Source organism: Pararge aegeria, chromosome 10 (genome assembly GCF_905163445.1).
Source record: "Pararge aegeria chromosome 10, ilParAegt1.1, whole genome shotgun sequence".
Classification (NCBI taxonomy): Eukaryota; Metazoa; Arthropoda; class Insecta; order Lepidoptera; family Nymphalidae; genus Pararge; species Pararge aegeria.
In genome coordinates this window covers 6708339-6731464 of record NC_053189.1, presented here as the reverse complement: position 1 = coordinate 6731464, position 23126 = coordinate 6708339, and the positions used below count along the sequence as shown (strand labels likewise).

Below are 23126 nucleotides of genomic sequence, written 5' to 3'. Positions count from 1 at the left end.
GCATGAACAAGTATGTCTTTATAAATGAAGACGACTTTATCAAATTAATATTACTGGTGACATATTTTTAACGCAATGCCATTTAATCAACAGTACCTGTACATTAGGCTAGATGACTCAAGTCGTCAAAAAGGGGTTTTAATTTATGGTATATTTCTAGAGACGTGATCAACGTCAACAAAAAGTTCCACCGTACTTATAGGTACAAGCATGTCTTTGAGAAGACTTTTTGTGATGCGAACGTCATGCAATTTATGAAGGTGGAGTTACAAGACCAGAGTTACACCGACAAAAGTGTTTTCCGTCGCTGCAGATCGTATCTGTCATTATGCATTCAGTATTAAATTATTTTGAACCACCGTGAAAGGAAATGGTATGGAGCAAAAAGTGATTCGCCTTCGACGTGATCCAATGCGTCTTGAAGAGCAAACGCTGTTTGATTTATTTTACTTACTTCAATCGTATATTCTTAACTTTGCACGACCCGTTTCTGTTTCCATTTCCTTAAATATCCTGAAAAACTGAAATTCATTAAAATACCAACCAATGCGACTGCACGTTTACTAGTAAATTCTTCGATTTTTGAATTTGTTTCTTTTTCAAAATCACTGACAGACACTTCAATTTCATTTACTTGTATCTATAGATTACGTGCATGTACGCAATTGCAGAATTTATCGATGCAACTGCAATGAATTTGAAGTGTGTGGGATAACGCATTTTACTCGCATGTTGGAAGTTGGGACTTGAAGGCTAATAATTTACGTGAGGGAATTCGACAGATAAGATGCAGTGATAGCTTTTATAAAGTGCTTAGACAGTTTACGTACTCTAACCCTGGGATCAGAGTCATGTAGGTGCGAGTATGTATTTAAAGCTAGTCGCACATTTGGAAGCATCTGGGCGTGTGATGTTTTAAGAAAACGGCCTTCCTTTGCTAAAGTCCATGACATACATTAAATATTATGCTTAATTTGCTCCAATCGGTGGCAACCAGACATATCTAAGTGCTGTATTATATTTTTATAAAGCTATGGTATCGGGACATGCATAGAGCGTATTTTGGACCATCAGTGTTGTATTGCATATAAAAAAAAACATTAATATTATTATTAAATCTTCATGCTAAATTATGCGTTCCTTACCGCGAGTTGGGTGCGGTCGTCCGTTCTGTTTGCACAAACCTACTGATTTGAATTTCGAATATGTGTACGAGACCCAGTAGATAATTCACAGGATCTACTTATTTAAAAAGAATATAAGAGGTTTTAAAGTTTCCAAACTTGTGTTGACCTGGCAAGGCTGTATCTTTAATAGCCTAAAAACGATGATAGTCTAGTGGGTAAGACTTCGACACACACTAAACTTAAGTACTTTTCGTATTAATGTCCTTTTTAATTTAAGCAAGAAAATTTCAAAGAGCTCTCAAAAAAGGCGTGCGTAGTCTACTAATCCGCAATTGGCCAGTGTGCTGGACTAAGACCTAAACCCTTCTCATTATTAGGGGAGAACCATGCTCTGTAGGGGGGAAGTTATGAATTCATAATGACGATGAGGATGATGTTTTTGTAACAGAGCTACAAACTTACACACGATAGCATTCATTTCGGAATTTTCTGCTGCTGACGTGCTGCCATCTCTGGAAACATCGCAAGACTATATCGATGTCGATAGCATATGAACAATCAGCTTTAAAGTATTGCTAGCGATAAACGAGTTTCCTTATTAAGTATTGGATGTCAGGAGTGCTAGTCTACCGCAACACGACATTCGTTTGATTTTGATCCGGATTAAACTGAAATACCTAAGTGTCGTGGTGTAAATTCGTAGAGGTGTCTGGATTAAAATGTTTTTATCTCTTTTGCATTAATAATTATTTTATTTTTATTGCTCTCTATAAGCTACTTTCCTTTTAAATTCATGATCTTTTAGATTACGAAAGTTTTAAATTTATAATTTTGAACAATCTAATTTGGATTTAATAGAAATACATACCTTTAAGAGACGTGGTGGTAAGCCATAGATTTGTATGAATTAAATGTTTTTATCCCTCTCCACTGATTAATATTATTTTACTTATCTATCTATATTGCATTATTACAAGCGGCACAGGACTGTACATTTTAGAACTTCCTAAAATAGACCCATTTCCAGCTGTGGATGTCAATCGGTTGAAGATTGCATTTTTATCTGTTGTCCAAAAGTTATTTTCTTTAGCGTAGGCATAGGTCTTTTCTAGTGAGATCCAAATTCCATGTCGTCCACCCACCTTGTCAGAGGTCTACCAACACTGTGTTACCATGTTTACCAGTGTGAGGTCGCGTTTACCGCTTCTGGGGATTAATCTATGTAGGTAACTCTCACTAAAGTGACTTTCAGTCTTCTTATGGGACCCATAATTCGAGACATTAGACCTTTTTGGACTCAATATAAAAATGTTTCCCTTTCTTTGATTTCAGATTAAGAATGGCGGCGCTGCTATGAACAATAAATCACGTTCAGGTAAGCTAACAAACTGGAGCTATTACACAATGTTATGACGACATAATGGCTTAATTTTGAAGTTAATCGTTGATGTATTATGGATGAATTCTCTGACGGGTGCGGCCCAAGAATACGTCCACAGCCTACGCGTGTTTTGTTTGGAGTTGAACTATTAAGTTAAACTGACACGTTAATTGATTTACTGCTGGTAGGTGCGAGTAGATACTGTTTCTGTTACAGAGTTTTACTTTTGAACCCCTGATGTAATAAAAGGAGTGCTACGTATATTAACGTAAGACTGTGAGTCTGTCTGTGGCAACGTACCTCCAAAAACGAATGAACCGATTTAGATTATTTTGTAGCCTGTAGCTGATGCGATCAAGATGGTTATCAGCAATACATTCTACGAATTAATAGCTCAGTAGAAATTTATGAAAATATGTCCAGGCGTTGGATGATGATGTACCACATTTACGGTCTTATAAATTTTCACAAGTCTGGTTGATTTTAATACGGCGTACTGATACCTCGACGATACTTCCAAGACTTGGTATCCTCAAAGTTACCATGTCTCTGAGCTAAGCTGCTGCAGCGTCAAAAAAAATTGGGGACCAAAACCTCAGTAATAAGCAGCAGATGGAGTATATTTGGCTCTTCTCTATGAGTCGGTGTTAGCTGTTTTAGGCTCTTATTACTAGATTTACACGTTCCATAAATTAAACATAAGATAGTAAATTTTTTTTCTGTCTCTATTGCACATCAAATAACAAAGAAACAATCATGTAACATTATCATTGACACTACAACGATTTGTGAGCCGTTCGTTATATTTGTCATTTTATACTCATGATGTATGGGAACGGAAAAAACTTTAGATGTGATCACAGATATCACATCTAAAGTTATGATTTTTCCAAACGTTATTAGATATAGTAGTTCGGACTAGATAGATACTTTAAAATAATTTCGGCCATTATTTTCTATACCGTTCAATAAGATTCATGTGACATTTATGTTGTAAAGTTACGGTGCGCATGCTGTTTGAATACTGAGCTCGGGTAATGTTGCAAATCCGCCCAGTTTCGACACACTTGCTCCAAATCACAATGTAGACGCACTTAATCGTGTACATCGGGAACAAAACCTTAACAGTTATCATTCATAAATCAGTTAATTTAATGTACCTGTACTTACACTTAGAGCAGTGTTATAAAAACAACTTTTTTTTGTTGAAATACATAATAATAATTGGAAGTATAATATGATCATCGTTATTAATTACCGGCCCACTACATGGTACAGGTCTCCTATCGGAATTAAAAGGGTTTAGGCCGTAGTCCACCACTAAGTGCGGATTGGTAGACTTAACACGTTTCTAAAAACATTATAGGGAATTCTCAGGCATGCTCATTTCTCAGGCAGGTTTCCTCACGTTGTTCTACTTCACCGTTAAACCAAGTGTCATCACGTCGGCCGAATTCGATTCACTTGGTGAATCGAATTCAGCCTTCAAGGAGGCTGAAGTTGGATTGAAGCAGATGTTAGTTTTTACAATTCCATGATACATTATGAAAATTAAGCTTAATTTGCTCTGCGAAAATCAGGAGTATCTGTTTGGTGTAATTTATAATTTCTCCAATCTCCACTACTCCACACCACACAGATCTTCGGCAATGAACGCACATTTCGTTCATAATTGTTATTCAAATTGTTTCGTGAGAATTGTTAACAATTATTGATATTATGTTGACATTTCAATAAATAATTGTTAACAATTATTATTAAGTAATACCACTTTGTAGATCTTTCACTTTGATCTCCGCTCTGGTGTGGTGATAATTGTTATCATAGAAGTTGACACATAAATTTGTATCTTGTTTTTAAGTATGTAATGTACATCTAAAATTTTAACAGAAAAATGCAGCATTCATAATTTTCACTTACAAATGAAACTTCATACACCGATCGGAAAGTACCAGCTGCGATGTTTTCATAGGTCAAAGCAAGATTCGTGCCAGACAATATGTTTAAAGTGCAATGTAAAATACAAATTGCTGTTGGCAGTAGGACGGTATCTAACAGGCTATTTTGTGGGTGGTGTTACAAATACTGCCTGTAGGCTATATGCTAACAACACACATTTTACAATCTATGATACACGAGTAGCTTGTGACAAACTCTGCTCTCGGTTGCATCAGTTGCTGTTGACTAAAAAGTGTCAATATATGTAGCGATTTAAAACATATTCTAAACATGACCAGAAGGCTGCAATGGTATTCGAGCCTTATTAATAAATGTGGCATAACATTGGAATCTTGTGCTGTGTAGTGACGGTAGAAGTCACCACTCGTCCTCACCCGCGATACAGTTGTCACCACCCCTCCCATTTTTCGTCCTCTTTGCTTTGCTAACCAGTCTGCCCAGCGTGGCAAAACAATTTGAGAGATGCTGTCAGTTAACTGTGGCCAACACTGCTCAACTATTTCATATCCGACGTTATGTCGCGTTTATCTACCAAGTAGGTTATCTACCAAGTCTCCAGTCTCTCCCATGTGACCTGAGACTAAGGTTTTCGCAGTATTGGGATAACAAATCTATAATTTCATCAGCGTACTTTACAGGACAATAAAGTAGTACGTAATTTTACTGACATTCTCTTAAGGAGTGTTTATTGTTGTTATAGTATATAATAGGACTCGCAATTAATAAAATTGCCGCTATCCAGAATTGGACCAGCATTGTAGGAGCAGAATTTTGCCAAGGAGTGACATTTACAGGCTGCAGGTGATGACGAAAATATTATATAAGCCTAGACTTACATACATTGCAGTTGATACCTATATATCGCATACAAATTAATTGTTCCGCCATCTTTGGAATTCCAATATATTTAGAATTGATTTATTGAATTTAGAATGATGTCAATTAACTAACGTGCCTTATAATCTACACCAAACAAGCATACAAAATTTCAGCTCAATCGGTTGATGTTTGGTTTGAAATTAAGTTGCCAGATTTTATCCACACATACTGACATGGCAAGTTAAATAAATCCTTGTAAAAATGGAACGTCAAACATATCCAAGATTCTCTTAACCTTAACCTTCTTGGTGGTGATCTGTGGACCATGCGCATGCTTGCTTCAGAGTTTACGTGCGCCATTGTTATCTTTATGACATACCTTAACTACCTTAGGTAGCTAATTAGTAATTATGTATTTGTTATGGGAAATATGCACTTACTCGTATATACATTTTCTTACATTGCACCTAAATCAGCGTTAGTAAAATACAGCGTTTTTTGCCATTTTGTTTAATTAGCGGCGCTTAACAGTTTCTAAACTAATTAAATTTTTCTGACGATCTTCATCGTGAAGCTAGTTTATGCATTGTATAATTTCATGAAAATTTCAATATTTCTTGAAATTTAAATATCTATTAGACATTTTCAGTTAAATTGCCTTATTGAATACCAAATCACTATAGAACACACGTACTTCTGCACGCTATTCTGAAATCGCAATAAGTAAATCTTTTGTTGAACACGAGCTCTTTAGCTAATAGTTACGAAGTTTTACAGTTAGGATACGGGGGATAAAGAATGTCATTGGTTTAATTATGTTTCTATGTATTTATTTAAAACATCCTGATAGTTTGCTTTTATCTTTCTACCGTGCTTAAGTTTTCATGTTGACCGTTTTAAAATTAATCAATTTAATCCTTACTAAAAATCCAGTGGCAAACATTATGCTAATTTACTTCTAATTCCCTCCCCATTGTTGCTTATCTTTAAACTTAACTTTCAAGATATTGCCGTTCTTCGTCAACAGCGTAGGTGCTGTTAGGAAAGGATGCCATTACATTTGTGAAGCTTAATTTGTCTTTAAAAAATTTCCTCGACATGTGCAACTAAATGTGTTGAAAATTTGTAGTAATAAGATACGAAATAATATTATCGTTATGATGCGCCAAAGAACCTGTCGTGTCACAATCGATAAACACAGCATTTAGTAAACGTTGTTTTAAATAAACACTACTTTTAAGCAGCGCGAGCGGTTATCTTGCGAGTATGTTTGAAGTGTTTGCCCGTATGTTTCGTATTTCAGGTTTGAGTAACGGTAAATTCTTGGCCTCGTTTAGAAGTGATAATGCTTCTCTAACCTATTCTTGGTTAGCGCAAGGAGCTAAGGGACTTTATAATAGGTTCTAAATATGTATTGCTTTTGCTATATTTTTTTGGTTTTTGATTTAAACCTCTCTTAAACTAAAACTAAATTTAATCTCGAATAAAACTTATCTTAATTCCCCAAGTATCTCAGTATTGCTAGTAGATTGTTAAGTCATGCAGGTGATCAACGCCACGTTCCTTTAGAGATTCCTCTGTAATTATACCAACTAGAAAGTATGCAGTCAAAATTATCCTGACATTATCATACTTCATTATTTAACGAATCTCTCGGAGGAGTTATGTAAACTTAACATACGGGTACCGGTAACCTTTTTTAGTAATGTACAAATTATTTAGGATCTAATTTTAGATACGTGTCACAGCTTTCCAGATAACTGAAATAGTGAGACTCTAATGATGCAGATACATATGATGTATCGCAGTTCGATGGCAGAAAGGTGTCGTAACAAATTGTATGCAAATCATTTTTCTCAGACCCTGATGGACAATAATCGGAGGCCCTTAACCTATTGTCCAGATAGACTTTACTGTCATCAACTTCATAGAATATTAACTATTTTGTACCCGCACCATGTAATTAAGAGTTACTATGCGAGTAAATTCATTGTTTGTCATTGTCTAAGTCATGTAGGTTGTTATTCACTATACAATACTTATCACTCTCTCTCAATTCTCTCAGTTGTCACTTTACTTCTATAAATTAATATCTATAATATAACAACCTGTTTAAATTATTATAATCGGTATGTCTCGATGAATTCAGCGTTCCGACCCTAACAAGATATTTATGGGTTTCATATTTGATTTAATTATACATAATTAATGGTTTATCAATCCTGAAGAAAAGTAAAAAGTCTTAGAATTCTGAATATTTTCTTTATAATGATGTTGAAAAAGAGCGACTGCAGAGTTTCTTGTCAGCCAAGACTCGGTTAAACCTACCTTCCGAAATGGGTGTTAGCGACACTACAAACTGGTATGTTTCTTTATAACCGAATTACAAAAAAGAAGGAGGTTTATAATTCGGTTGTATTTTTGTTGTAAGCTTAAAACTCTATAATTTATAAAACGTTTTGAAAAAAATCTTCGCATGGGACCGACCATTTTCATCAGGTTAAGATCAACTAAACAACTAAAAAGCAAGAAATAAATATTTTGTACATTTTTAAATCGGTTCCAAGTAAAATGTAGAAAAATTCTGGTACTTTCCTAGTTTTAATATAAAAGGAATACGAAATATTATATGATATACACATAGTAATTATCTAAATTTTAGTTGTAGGTATTACAAAGTCGATTTTTTTTTCTGACAAGCGAAATAATTAACGTGTCCACCTGCTAAAGCCCGGGAACATGGAATAGGAGAAGTTTACTCCCGTTTATTATTAGACATATATTATTTGAATATTATTTCCGATTGTGCGCCAGTGCTCTGAGAGTTGATAGAGCTGTGGGAAAAGATAATAAATTTTTATCCTTTCCCCGGTGGTACATTTGTCTCCTGCCCATGCTAGCCGTACAGGAAAAATAGAGGATGATACTTTGAATAATCGGATACACAAGATTATTTGGAAAGGTGGTACTTAGGATACCACCCTTAAGAATACTCGCTTTAGAGAAATGATTATACTTACTTCAAATATAGTTTATTTCAGTTTATCAAGCCAGTTTAGTTTCATGTATTCTCCCTTTATTACGGCAAGTTATATGAAACATGTATGAAGAGTAAATAATAGGGATTCAAATTCGTATTAGAGCTAAAGCATTTTTTGTATCTATTTAAATAGCGGGCAAATGAGAAAGTAGGTCAATGATCTGCAGCACCTAGGCACTGGAGGTTTTACGGGATTTATGTATCCGCCCCTCGAAAACCCTAAATCGTAGGTTTTAGGGATGGGTCGGCAAAATTTACAAGTACGCGTTAAAACTTCGGTGCTCTAGGGACTTCAAGCTGCAAGTTTATTTGAGATTGTCAACTACTCGAACGGGATTTTGCTTAGCCGATACAATGGAAAGAGTTGCCGCCCTAAAGATGTGAGCAGAACTTCATGTGAGGTCTAACTATTTCTTTATAGAGTTGGAGTCTATGTTTTTGTGTTTGCAACACTTCACCCTTGCTTGCCGCTATAACATGCAACAAGCTTTTTTCGCAAATTTGATCACGCTTCGAATCAACCTTTAATAAACACATTACAGCTTATAGTCAGAACTTTTTATCTATGCCTTTAATTTGCAACCGCCTGAATTATAAAAACGCGGCTTGCGACAACAGCATCTTAGACTTTTTGTGTCTTGGGTAAGAAGTTTTCGTTACGAGATATTATTTTACTTGCAATCAATCCATAAGAGGCTGGGCGGAGCGCTTGTCAGCTATCCCTTTTTGTTAGCTTAGATGATTGAACCGTTATGTTTGCATAGGTGAGACTATAATTTCCATTCAAGTTTTTTAATCACCACCAACTTGTTTAATGGCTTTGTTAAACAAAGTGTGAGAATATGATCGTTATCAAACTATATGAGTTTCAGTGCAGTAGCGTTAGTTATTTTTTAATCATTAGCCTTCCATTCGATTTTGAATAGCGATTCATCATGTTTTAAGATTCAGGGTGCTATCTCTGCTTTGAATATTTTGTTAGATAGTTCATGCTTCCTAGTATTATATGGTGCAGCGCACCAAAATCTGTGTTTGAGATTTTTTGTCAATTCATCAAAATATGGCAATTCATTAAAAATCATTTTAGAATTAATTTGAATCCTCCTATTAACACCTCAGTATATATAATACGAGTATTTATAAACATGTTGCCGTGTGTACTCAAAACTCTTGAGTTTTGTATTGTGAATATAAACACCGTTTTGGAAACTAGCTACATCATGGACACATTACTATTTCCATCCGTTGTTCAAAATAAGGAAGGATCTCTTGATTGGAAGCCTTCACTGCATCATCAGTTTCTATCAAGTCGGCGATTGTCTAGTTATTACAGCAAAAAATATCTTATTACACTTGTTTATTATAGATTATCTCTTGATACCGGTTCTTGTTATAGGCGTGGTGTTAGGAAAGCGGTTATTTGAACGTCTATCAACGTGCACGAGAGGTAGTGAGGCTGTGTAATTAATTTACCTTCCAGAGTAGAGGTCTGCCGAGCCGTCAATGCTACCATCAACTATAACCATCTGAAGTAATTCAATTAACCGACATAGAGGCTATATTTAGCTAACCAATAAAGGATGATCATTGGTAAAAACGATTTTTCCAATCGTAGCTTGATATAAGTTTTACAATTTGCAAGAATGGTACCATAGTTATGTCTTTCAATTAGTTTAAAGAAAATTCACAGGTCACAGAAAAGTAAGTGTGTAGATTCCTTGGAACAATACGGAATTCCTGTTTATAGCCTGTGCTGGATTGTAACCTACATCTCCTCAATGAAAAAATGTTGTGAAGTGGTGAAAATTCTCACAGTAAACACGATCTTGAAAAAGTTTTCCGGCAGGTTCATAAACCTCACGATACCTTTGTCTAATTAATTGTTTCATTTATACGAGGCCGCCTAGTTTGGTGTTCGAGTTTTATTTATTAATATGTTGTTTTGGAAAGAATTATACAATTTTAATACATAATGTCAATCATAAAAATTGGCATTTTACTCGATTAGGTTTATTGAAATTGCGCATCACTGAAAATATTGTAGTCGATATGTCCGTTGATTTGTGGTATTGTGGCCACAAATACGGTGAATGTGAAACGCTCGTATCTTAAGTTTTAAGATAGCAAACGTAGTTCTCAGCGTTACCTCACATTAATTTACAAATGATGTATGACCGCTTTATAACTGGCCTATTTGCATAAAGATTTCTTGATTTGATTTGATATATGTCTACTGTCTACCACCAGTTCGGAATGCAGATTCTAGTGATAACAAGGCGGCGAGAAACTTAGTAGTTTGACCTCATAGTTCCTATAGTCATACTAGGGCATGCAACAACACAACGATAGCAACAGTAGCACTGCTCTGCTTATTTGTGGAACTGAACATAACTTTCCATTTTCGAAAATTTACTAAAGTGCCCATAATAAGCCAATCAACAAAATGCCAGCAACTTAGAAAAGTTAGGGGTGCGTGGTTGGATTCGGACTCGGCCCCCCGAAAGTGAAGTCGAAGTCCTACACACTGGGCTATCACCGCTTCGCACCGAATCCCTACTAATGTGTACGGGAGCTATGGATGGATTTTTGTGGCGCCATCCAGTTCTGTAATGTGGAGACCGCTACAAATATAATATCGTAAATGCAGAAGTGTATTTGTTGGTTTGTCTCTCGTTCGCGCTCTATCTAAGCAACGAAATTGACTTGATTTTGGCATAGAGTTAGTTGAAAGGACTGAGAGTAACATGCTATTTTTTATCAAAGGTGAACAAACGGTTCCCACGGGATTCCATGGGAGAACGCGGTAAACAGCTAGTTGTTAGATAAACTGGAGGTAATACGATATCAGATTTTGATACTTGTTGATAAGATAATTAACTTAATAGAGAAGTGGAAGTTGAAGCTAATGAATTACCTTTTTCTGCCAAGTCACCATTATCAATCAATACCAAATGAAAAGATGTTCGATCGATGTAGTACAGACAAATACATGTAAATGTTCCAAATGATAATATTGGAATACTCTATTCTATTAAACCGTCGATCTGTTATTTATATGAGAATATAGGTAGAGACTCTTTATTATGAGAGTCAAAGGTAATTTATGCGTAGTATGCTTCATTACAGCCGCTGCCGAACCTAATTTCGTCAAAGAAATATGGATGTCGTTATTAGAAAACTCCAATACCGAAAAAGGGTTGTTGTGAAGTTTAATTTTGAAGCTGTTGGCAAAGCACGACTCATAGGGTACATTACTTTATATTTAATTATCATAAAAAAATTCAATACAGCTTGGAATTAATTTAATAAATTCCTATAGCTCATGTGAGCCTGGTCCAATGATAAGTTGCCGACACCTTACTTCCTTTAGCAAATAAAGCATGCTATTAAAAAATCGCAAAAGAATACCTCTATTAATGAGTTGAATAACTAAGATAGCTCGCTTCGGTATCCTAACTTTAAATACCGATCGTGTTGATTCTAGATAAAGAATTGCTATACCGATCTTTCTTCTAGTACCGTTGCAGTATCGCTAAATTATCGCTCACGTTTCGCTACCGCTGGCGCCCTCTTACTTATGCTTACTGAAATAATATTCTTAAAGTTGTTAACATAAATTTGGATACAAAGCAGTTTTAACTAAGTAAATATTATTTGTAAAATTCAGTCGGCTTTCATTTTGTGTTTTTAAAAATCCCGCAGAAAGCTTTTATTTTCCCATATGTATGACAGATTTCATCAAGATCGGTTTGACTGTACTATCTGTTGCCCGCGTTCTTCGTCCGTTTTTATTATGGTTTATGGTTGGGACAAGAGACAATAATCTCCCCGGGGAAAGGATAAAAATGTATCTTCTCCCACAGCTCTATTAACTCTCAGAGCATTGGCGCAAAAGTGTAAATAACATCAAAATAATATATGTGTATTAATAAACGGGGGCAAACTTATCCTATTACATGTTCCCGTGTTTTAGCAGGGGGTCACGTTAATTATATATATATAGATATAAATTGTGTCTCCTGCCGTTGCTAGCCCTGCTGGAATAAAAAGTAGTCTTTGCATCTCGCCGTCCTTTCAACTAACTAACTCTATGCTAAAAGTCAAGGTTATTGGTTGCTTAGTTAGGGCGTAAAGTAAGGACTAAAAAACAAACAGACACACTTTCGCATTTATAATATTAGTTTATGGATTAAAAAAACTATGCATTGTTAAAATCGCTGCCTATTAGGATTTTGAAATAAAGTATTCCATATTCCAAGAAAAGGTAAGTTTATAACTTGGTTAGTTAGATATAAATGTGCTTTAACGGTTATCTTCATATTGCTCCTGCTTTGAAATTTAAACATAGTAACGTTCTATTTCTCTGCTTTATTTTTATTGGTTTTAGATAGAAAGGTAAAGTCTTTATTGCACAAATTTAAAGAGAAAACAAGAAGTAACAAAAATAAAAAATAATATAAAATGCGCAAAGGCGGTTTTATCGCTTTCAGCGGTCTCAATCTGGTTTTAGTAGATTTGGTTAAGAGATCTACTTGACACTTTGAAGTTAACTGTCCTTAGGTTCAGGTTAACTTCAATCTTCTAAGTTATCCAGTTTCATTTGCACCTGCTGTCACATTATTCTATTTTCTAGTTTACAATCTTGATACATTTCCCGACATTACAGACATAGCCAATTATCTGTTAGTCTTCCTTCCTGCTATTATTGCGGTTGCATTGCGGCCACTTGATAGGTTTTCAGTGCTCGTTAAAATTGGTCTATGCCAACACCGTTATAGGAACGGTGAAATCCGCTCCGTATTGTTTATCGATAAAAGTAATAAATCTAAAGTAATAACGCCATTATTCTATTGTTGCGCCGAGTAACGTTGACGTTAATTTTGTTCAGTGGATATCGTGTAAAACACGCTGTATCTGATCGTTTGTTACTGGGACTGACTTTCAGGAGATAGTAATAACAGTTCTGTTTACTTTGACGTTTGTATGGCTTTTAAATAAATATAAATTCTGAGTGTTATGATTTTCTACATCCATTTATTGCTGCAAAGATATTGAATACTTCGTCCGTATTATGCGGTACTCGAAGCTGTATTTAGGAGCGGTTGTTTTTTAAAGGATATACTTAACCGATTTTCCTAATCGCCTTAAAGGGTTTCAAGATTTGTGACTAACATGCAACCCAAAATAATAAATGCAAAAAAATTTAGTGTATTATATTCGAACACTTAGATTAAATGTTCAGGAATTTTATCGTTATAAGTTTAATTATGATATTAACTTAACTCAAGTTGCTGAGATATTAATTATGTAATTTAGTTATTTGCTTACAACACCTTGTGGACAGATTGTGGCTCCGTTGTGTTTAGAAACAAAATCCTAGACCAAACTGTAATAGGCGAGTTGCGTCATACAATAAAAACTTTCGCCCGCTCAATGCACAAAGGTTTGACACAAATAAATTACTGCATAAAATAAAAGTAACAGGGGATTAAAAATACTACATCATTATCATGGGTTACTTGGTACCTCTATAATGGATAAGTGAGATCCGTTTTTATGACGAACAAGTTCAATAGTGACTGCTCTAATAAGCAGTAACTTTTTCTTAGCTGTTTTGTATTATGATATCGCTTTGAATATAAAAAGTAACCCTATTAGCATCTTCGGTTTAGATGTCGTGAAATAAACAATTTTCGGTAATGTCGTCGTGGATTAAGTAGCACCTAAAGTTGAAAGTATAAAAGTGGGTTTATCTAAAATAGATATAAAAACAAGATTCTATAGCTATAATATGCAAATCTAGTTTACAAAGAGCGGTCGACGTCTTAATAAAATTGTGCGGAATTTGTCTATGAAATTCTATGTCGATAACAATTAGACTGATTTTTTTTATCTAAAATATAACTCTTCTCTAAATATTCGACGACCGATTGGCGCAGTGGGCAGCGAAGCTGTTTTCCGATTCTAAAGCGGTTTGATTCCCACAACTGGAAAATGTTTGTGTAATGAACATGAATGTTTTTCAGTGTATATTATTCATTAAAGTATTCATCAGCCATCTTTCAATCCGTAACACATTAAGCTACGCTTACTTTCGGGCAAGATAGCGATGTGTGTGTGTTGTCGTAGTGTATTTATTTATATATTCGCCGATGCAATACAATAATAACAATTTGTAAAATTTGTACCACAAGTAAAAAGAAAATGGAAAAGATATGCGTTTTAGCATCAAAATGGTGCTGATTCTGTTGAACCACTTGACTAAATCTCTCAACTTGACTAAATCGCAGGTCTTACAGTAAAGCCATCCTTTTAACTTTTTTTGTTCTTTGTGGAAAAGGACATCACTATTAATTATAGAAACTTCTTAAATTTAGAGATTTGTGTACGAGATAATTTGAGTCATACCAATCAATTTAAATCTTTCCATTACCGGCTCACTGCAAGACACGGATTCCTCCTAAGAATGAGAGAGGTCCTACGCGTCAACCGGCCTGGTCTAGTGCATCTAATAAGGCATTACAAATTCGTCAATTATTAGGTTCCGGAAAAAATCAAGTTTGCCCACTATTTTTACCAGTTCATGAAATTAGCACGATGGCATTGTTTCATAACAAAATAGTCTGATTCAATTGTCTGGGAATCGGACAAATTAGTGGCTACGCACCGTGAAATTTGCATAATAAAAAGCCTTTAATAATATCGAATGGAAAGTCGATTACAAAACTTGTACCAGCAACATTAACTGATCCATTAAAACAAATGTTTGCATTAATTCTAAATTCAATATACAGGATTTAGTTTAATTGCTTATCTTTAGTTTTATCATTTCTACCAGCATTATAGGTATGGATTATGTAGAATGGTTTACAACACCTTTCTTTCATTGTTCTAACACCTACAACGATTAGAAATATTTCAAAATAATTTTTGCTTGTGATTTTGAATACGGAATAATAATATAATAGCAGATTAGCTAGGCCATGAAGTCTAACGGAAGAATGTTAACATAATCAGCGCAGCTAATATAGTTTTATTATCTCATGCGACAATAACAGCGTGTTTCATAACGTATTAACTGTCAGAATCACGTTTAAACGATGGAACGTGTCTCAACGGGGCATCACGTTCGTTTCACACATTTGTTATTTAGATTCGTGTTCCACAAGATGCGTCTCAGCTATTTACACTATTACTATTGTCACGCTTATGTTTGAATACGTTTGTAAAGGACTACTGTCTGCGGGGGTCGTACACGTCCTACTTTTTAGGCAGTTTTAATACAACCTACTCAACTGGGTCATCGTCATGCTTTCTATATTATCTGTCTTTAGTGTGATGAATATCAAAAGATGCAGGAAAGACGCATTGATGAAAATGGGCAGATATTATCATGTTACCAAATTGTCATTTAGTCAGATTTGTCAATATTTAAAGTTTGAGCAGTTATATTCGTAAATACATATGTGTTTAGAAATTGCGGCTGATCTATATCTTGTATTACATATGTTGTATTAAATTCAAATACAAGGAAGGCATAGTGGGGTATCTCTGTTTTGGAAATGGTGTGATGGACCGTGACAGTCATAGAATAATGTTTAATCGAAATTAAGATTCACGTGAATCTACATGTGTTTAAATAGTTACACCTATCTAAATCTTGTTTACTCCGATCGGAATTTCGTCGGCATGATTGTTGCCGCACCTGTTTGCAAGAGCACCTCATCATTTCAGTGAGTACTTAGAAGATGTTGCGTGACTACAGCCAGGTGAAATGATACACAAAATGGTCTTAAAGGAATTCTGTAATTTACAAGCCATCACAATGAGGATATTAAGTTATTTCGAAACATGTTATAATTTTCCTTCAAGGAAGGCGAGTGCGAAGCTATTATTATAGGAGCCAGTAATTGTATGCTCCAAAGTTTTGTTTATAAATATTTCTTTTGCAACACGAAATGAATGTACAGATTAATATCTAATCTAATTTCAGGATTAACTACATGAGACATGCAAAATCTTCTTTTTTGAATATTGTCATTCAGTTTAAATTATACCGTTACAAAGCGTACTTTCTTGTACGCCCTAGACATTAATACTATGATCTCCTTTTTTCTGTACAAAATATTTAATTGAAGTACCTAATGTGATTCTACATGTGCACGTTCTGAATTTCTTGGCTTCCTGTCTGTTTATCCGAAATGTATATTTACTAGTAAGCTACTAAAAATCGCTGGAAAGTCTGAAAAAAAAAAAAACATTTTCAGTTAAGTAGATATGGTGAAAACCACACGAACTGTTCTCGGCTAGCAGATACTTTTTATCCATACCTAATTATCGTTTAAGCCATACGATCGTAGGTTTACAATAAACGTCAAACAGGTGGTTAAATTACAAGAGGCTCCTATCACAATACCTCTTACATATTACTACGGTGATAGCATAATACTAACTTAAGTAACTTACTGGTTAGTGGTTACTGATGCGTGAGTGTCGCGCCGTGAATTGCTGGCCGACTTACGGTAGTGTGACGTCATGTGGGTTACATTTGAGTGTGGTGCTGATGCGAATTTCATCACCGTATAACATACTTGAAGATGCTCTATGAATTATATGGTTCTTAAACGACGATTATAGAAAACGATTTATTTTGGTTTGATGGCTATAGCTATATTAATTATATTCTTAAACTTAAGAATATAATTAACACGATATATCCTATGAGCACCGTTGGAATTCTTTTCAAAAAGCTTTAAAATTTTGTTTTATCCATACAAACTCATTGGAGTTTCAAGACATCAAGTCATATATATACCTACTGAGTCTTATGTATACCTACTGATTGTAAGAAATAAAATAAATAAACTGTAGCTTTAAGTGTTAATCGGATTTTCGTATTAAACACCTGATCAAGACATGTGGAGTATTTCACAGCTGCATATAACTTTCCTCGCACGGCACTGCAATGGCCATTATGATTGTGCGTTATCTTACGACTTTGCATATCGAGCGCGCATATCAGCAGGATTAATCAAATATCTAATGAATCAATTCGGAATGTTCCCGGTGGCCTCTTGCGTCGAGATAACTTGCATTATATCTGAGACAATCGAATTAATTATGGTATGCTTAGCTTGTTTTGGTTTGGCTCAGCTTGTTTGCAGGTTGTTATCGGGGAACAAGCGGGAATATTGACCGATAAATAGGTGCAGGTTGTATAAACGAGTGGATACATATAGGTTATCTTACGGTGTTGCTATTAAATGTTAGGAATATGTATTTCAGTTTGATACAGTTATTTTATATGAGTGACCATGACGATCCATTCAACTGGGTCGAAATATCGACAAATCCAAAAATGTTATCGTGGTACTCATATGTACCGGTTGAACTATATTTAAGACATGTTGATTAACCACGAAAATCTTAGTTTAAAATCTTTAATTAATTTAATAAAGGTAAATAATTAAACTTTGGATATTTATAATTTAATTTATGCTAGATGTTTTATGTTTCACAAATGTGCTGATAATTCTTTTTGAATTAATAAATCGTGTTCAATAAAGTAATAATTTAAATTATGTTTGATTCAAAGCCAATGTTCATGACAATATGCCGGCAATATTTTCGATACACAGTCTTGTATGGACTCGTATGATGCAAAGATACCTCCTGGTATCTTAGTCGTTATGAAGTTGTTTGCTTTGCCAAGTTTTAACCGGTAATGGACTGAACCGGTCTGGAGACGGATTAAGGGTACTCTTTATCCCAGAAAACTGAGGCTCCTGGGGTTAAACGCGGACGAAGTTGAGGGCGACTGCTTTTTGAATATATTCAGCAAATGCTAGATAAATCTGCAGATTGTTCAATATGCACTGTTGAATATTTGCAAGACAATCAAATCTGAACTAGTCTGCTCCGGTGGGAGCCTTCGGCCGGGGCTAGTTACCACTCTAGCAACAAAGACGTGCCGCTTAGCGATTTAGCTATCCGGTCGCGTAGAAACCGATTAGGGGTATGCATCTTCGAATGCATCATGTCTTACCAGCAGGTGTGATTGCACCGATTGGCGCAGTGGGCTGCATCCCTGCTTTCTAAGTCCAAGGCCACGGCCTTTTCGTTCGACTCCCACATCTGGAAAATGGTTGTTTGATGAACATGAATGTTTTTCAGTGTCTGGGTGTTTATTTGTATTTTATAAGTATTTATGTATATTTTTCATACAAATATTCATCAGTCATCTAAGCACCCGTAATACAAGCTACGCTTACTTTAGGGCTAGATGGATGTGTATATTGTCGTAGTATATTTATTTTTATTTCATTTGTTATTCGGTCTAACGAGTAGTGGAAACAAAAAAAACATTAAAAATACACCTCAGTCTGCGTAGATTTTATCTCTATAAATGCGAACGCGTTGAAGTTTATTGTATGCACCATCGCTGTTGGCCGTCGAAACTTTTACGTAAACTTACGCACATTTCTATTCTGTGTCCGGAATATTTATTACGTGTTTTTACTTTCATCGTCATCATCACCAGAGGCTCATACAGATTTGCAGGAGCGCTGAACGATTCAACATTCTGTGAGCATGCTGTGTGGTGATAGCGTATAGAATAAAAAAAACACTTGTCTCAACTTCATTCCTTTCGGAAGAAATCGCGGGTGTCATAAACTGGTTATAAATCAAAATGCTCGACAGGTACTATAAATACAACTTGGAATCCTAACAACGGAATGAAAAAGGAGCTAACTGAGAACCGTATCCGAAGCTTTAGTGAACTGTCAAATGAATCATGCACTAAATGCGCAATCAACCGCAATCCTCGCCTTCTAGCTTGCTTCAAAGTAACTAGTACAATACTCGACATTTCTAGAGAGGTGATATAGTGGACACTTTGCCCGCTATTACGGTGTAAGTAGACACCGATAGATGTTTCATTTGTATGAGCTAATGGTTATTAATCATTCCTACCACCTTTTATTAGGGGCCAGTGGATTATACGCAGGAACATGTGCTAAAGTGAAGCGTATACGTCATCATCATCATATCAACCAATTACAGGCCCACTAGGCACAGGTTTCGTCCCACAATGAGAAGGGGTAAAAGCCGTAGTCCACCTCGCTGGCCCAGTGCAAATTGCTCGCACACCTTCGAGAACATTATCGAGAACTATCAGGCATTCAGGTTTCCTCGCGATACACTCTAAAAAAAATTGGTTTTTCCTAACAAGATAGTGATTGTTGTGATCAAGCATCTTGATTCCATACGAGCCTAACAAGAACATAGATACATCAAATAAGATGATAATGATTGTTTATCATAATTCAATGGACTAGGCAACTGTATTGCTCCTATTATTGTTACTTAACTAAGGCATATTCTTAACTGATTCAATTTACGTACTTGTTTAAGCTAAATAATTAAAAATGATCTAATCATACAAAGAAGTAAATAATAATAGAAACAACGTATTTATTTGTTAGAATCAATGAACATACCTACATTGTTAGCTCAATCTATAATTAACTTGCTGCTATAACTAATCAGCTTTTGTTGTTATGTTTATTATCATAATTGTTATAATTTATATAACGACAACTAAGAGAAAATCTCTCTTAGTTGGCTTTCTTTTTTTAGAGTGTATATTATAAAAATTAAGCTTAATTTGCTATCCTCTGCGAAAAGCAGGAGAATCTATATGGTGTAATTAGTAATTTCTTCAATCCTTACACTCCATACCAAACAGATCTTCGGCAATCTACTCTACGCACGTTTCTCTCCGAAACCGGAGCATCCTCAGCAGATGTTGACTTCAGAATGAATAATTCTTAATATGGATGGATTTCCGCAAAGTAACGCTTGCTGCTATCCAATATTTCTGTTGAAGCAAGTGATATTTTAATTGCTGTAACAACTTTGCCGTACAACACTTAGAAAAGTTAGTGGTGCTTGTTGGGATTCGAACTCGGCCCCGCGAAACTGAAGTCGAGCTCCTACCCACTGGGCTTTAACCGCTTCCTAGCGTATACGTAATCCTTACTAATATTATAAATGCAAAAGTATGTTTGTTTGCCATAAACACAAACCAAGCTAAATGTCCTCTGCAGCTTGGTTCTTCTTCTGTATCTTATTTCCGGCAGAGATCTCTAATTAGCGATAAGACGGCCAATTGTACAACTTATATTCAATGTGTGTTTTTATGTCTTTATTGTATCTGTTTCTCGGTGTGCAATAAAGTAAACTTTCCTTCTTTTAGAGTAGGAGAGAAAGTTGAAGGACCGATAGTAACATAGGCTATCTTACCCCTGGAAGGAAGAGGTTCCCACGGGTTTTGCGTAAATAAACGCGGACTAAGAACGTAGGCAACAGCCAGTAAGTAAATAAATAATTAGGTATACAATCTGAAACCATCCCTGAATAGGAGGGATGAAGGATTTAAGTGATACTAACTCTCTGAACTCTTTACTGAGTCTCTGAACTCCCAAGTTATTGTATGGTCATTGAGTCTAAATCTAATAGGTACGTTAGCCTGAAAGCGGGTTGAAAATTTAAATAAAAGTTTCCATTACATCATACATATCGGTTGTTAATATATGTGCGAATGTGGCAGTACAATATTTAAAAAAATGCATTTCGATGATCGAATCAAATCGATCGATGTGATGGTAATTTAAAAAAAATTGATTGATGTTAATTTACAGAATTGCCAAGTACTCATCATGTGTAGTGTATTTTTTCTTACTTGTCTCACACTTACGTACAAACATCTTGTCGATACTTTTTATTGTCAAGTCTGTTTTAAAAATATTTAGAAAATGTAAAAATTGTTGTATTATTTCTATTCTTATATTTTTTTCTTCTATTCTTAAAATAAACTTTTCACTACAAAGTAATGTCAAGGTTATTTGAATGATGCGACAGTTAAGAAAAAATAAAGAAGATTGATTTATTTGTAACTATATCATTCGCTTTCAAGGTTCCCAGGCATCTCAACGGTTCCACTTTTAAATCAAGATAAAAATTATTTACTTGTACTACAATATCTTTGGCTGTCCATGTTATAGAGCCACCTGCCGTTTATGTCGCCGTTCTGCATAACGAATCGCGGTTTATACAACCTCTACGTAGGCGGACTGTGTAGCTAAACATAACTTGCGACGGGTATTAAGACTAGTGTGCGCAAGTTTACGGTTTTGCTGGAGACGTCCTGGCTTTCAAGGAAACATACGCTTTAAAGCGAACCTACACTGCCGCGTCTATCCTGCGTTGACGAATCACAAGACTGTTGCTTGAATGCGCGCTTGCTGTGATTGGTCGCACTTACCCGTTCTTACATTCTCATTGGTATGTCTCGTTAGATTTCGTTGGATCTCTGTACGACTAGCCTACTACTTAGATCCTCTTTGAAATAAAACACTTCATGTCAACCGCTACCAACCGCTAAACCTCAACCGCTACCGCTTTGGTTTTCAGATGCTTCTACTTTTCTATAATAATCCATCTAAGGATATATATTCACGTAATTTTGTTTTATCCCGCAATTTACATGTTCAGTATTTAAACCATAGTTATCCAATTTTTGCAACTGGTAATATTGAGTGCACTCCTGCTTACTATGGTTCCGTACCGGCGATCGCTGATTGGCCGAATGCCCGGTGGCACAAGGCACCACCAGCGCTCCTAGCGGTCTGAAACGCCATTAATTGTTCGAAATAACGCTCGTTCGTAACGATATTAAAAATCAAAACCTATTACAAAAGAATTGCCCCAGGCGTAGTTCAAGTCCTTTTCTTCATTAGTTTTATGTTGTGCCGTGCTCAATCAGCTGGAATACTTACGTTCCTTATATACTATTTAGATACGTTAGTAAGCGGGGTCTGAAAGGATATACAAATTGTAAAGTTAAAAAAGTCCATGCTTGTATCCACTTAACTGCTTGTGTTGTGGTGTCCAGTTCAGCGTCAGCGATTGTGTTAACGCGCTACAGCAGACTGTGATAGCCGTTTCCGGCTATAAATAAAAGTAAGTGTCTTCGTTTACGCGGCGCTTTGGGTCTCATTTTTAAATTTACTATTTTAAATATACATTTTTTCACCCGGATTTAAGCAACGTGCAGAGTTAAAGCGTTAGTTGCCTCTTCCTTGGAGCAGAGGCCTGTGCTCAGTATTACATTAAAAGGCTGAGAATGACAATGGTGATGAAACTACGTTTTGTTTCATTATTAATCCTATTTTTAATTCAAATGTCCGCGCTTGTCTATTGCAACTGGAAACCCTAACATAAAAGTTACAGTCTATCCCAACACCGTTTTAATAGCAGTGAAAATTAAAATGAAATGTAAGAGATAGCAGAAAATATGCTCTAATAAGTGATGATTATCCTGAGTCCTTTATAACAGATATGAAATGAGTAAAATGTTAGCTTTCATTCATACCTTCCGAGTTCCAAGTAGTTAAGTATACAGTTACATCGAGCCTCATTAAGCTGGATCCAAAGTTAATTATTTCCTCTTAGTCAACTCATGTAGAGTATGTTTCTTAAAATTTTCTCGCATCTCTATCTAACGAGTTTATGTTATGTCAATGGAGTAGAGTTTTTAATGGGTTTATAATTAATTGAAACTACTCATTTTTATTAATTTTTTATTGATAAGTTACGATTGATGTTTTATTTCATTAGTCGTGCCATCACGGTGGCCATATAAATAGATCTTAAATGAAGAAATGAAATTGTTTGGGATCGAATTTAAAATCACTCGATCTAATAAATTAAAAAGTAGCACTATTAGATACATTTA

At 35.4% G+C, this 23126-nt stretch overlaps 1 protein-coding gene across 1 annotated transcript in view; it reads left to right on the top strand.

Moving 5' to 3' along the window:
* Positions 1 to 23126, top strand: part of LOC120626665 (cadherin-99C) — a 175915-nt gene that overhangs the window by 66357 nt on the left and 86432 nt on the right. The window contains exon 2 of the mRNA XM_039894276.1: positions 2460 to 2502. The gene's annotated coding sequence lies outside the window, so the exon portion shown is untranslated. The remainder of the gene's footprint in view (positions 1 to 2459; positions 2503 to 23126) is intronic.